This window comes from Buceros rhinoceros, unplaced genomic scaffold (genome assembly GCF_000710305.1).
Source record: "Buceros rhinoceros silvestris isolate BGI_N320 unplaced genomic scaffold, ASM71030v1 scaffold16168, whole genome shotgun sequence".
Classification (NCBI taxonomy): domain Eukaryota; kingdom Metazoa; phylum Chordata; class Aves; order Bucerotiformes; family Bucerotidae; genus Buceros; species Buceros rhinoceros.
Genome location: NW_010425290.1, coordinates 122,804 through 123,256, shown reverse-complemented (window position 1 = coordinate 123,256; position 453 = coordinate 122,804). Strand labels below are relative to the sequence as shown.

The 453-nt window shown below is 66.4% G+C and overlaps 1 protein-coding gene across 1 annotated transcript in view; it reads left to right on the top strand.

The window, feature by feature from the left end:
- Positions 1–6: 6 nt before the first annotated feature.
- The window catches only part of KCTD15 (potassium channel tetramerization domain containing 15), a 40,339-nt gene continuing 39,892 nt past the window's right edge, over positions 7–453 (top strand). Inside the window, exon 1 of the mRNA XM_010141083.1 lies at positions 7–59. The gene's annotated coding sequence lies outside the window, so the exon portion shown is untranslated. The remainder of the gene's footprint in view (positions 60–453) is intronic.

Here is a 453-nt window from a genome sequence, read left to right as displayed (position 1 = left end):
CTCGGGGTGGCTCTGGAGGCAGACCCGAGCGGTCGCCGTCCCTGTTTATAGAGACAAAGGTAATTGCCAAGTCTGTAGTGGTGCCCCTCTGGCTGCGCCCAGCGCAGGCTGGGGAGATGCAGACGTTGCCGTGAAGTCACGGGAGCGCCGGGGTAACTTCTGCAGCCGCTCACTGCCCCGGGGGGCTGCAGTGGGTGATTTTGCCCCCAGTGCGCTCGGGGGAGTGCTGGTAAAGAAGGAAACGTCGCTGAGGAGGGAGAAAAGCTTCCCTGAGAATCCAGGCAAGGGACCAGCCGGGGAACAGCTGCTGGGTACGGCCGTGTCGGGGGTCCTGGGGCCGGCTGGACCCCGATCGTCGAGGCCGCGGCCCTGACCTGCCCTCGCTCCGGCTCCCCGGGAGAGCGAGCTGCCTCACGGCAGGGGCTTTCACCCTCCGGGCTTCTTTCAACTCCC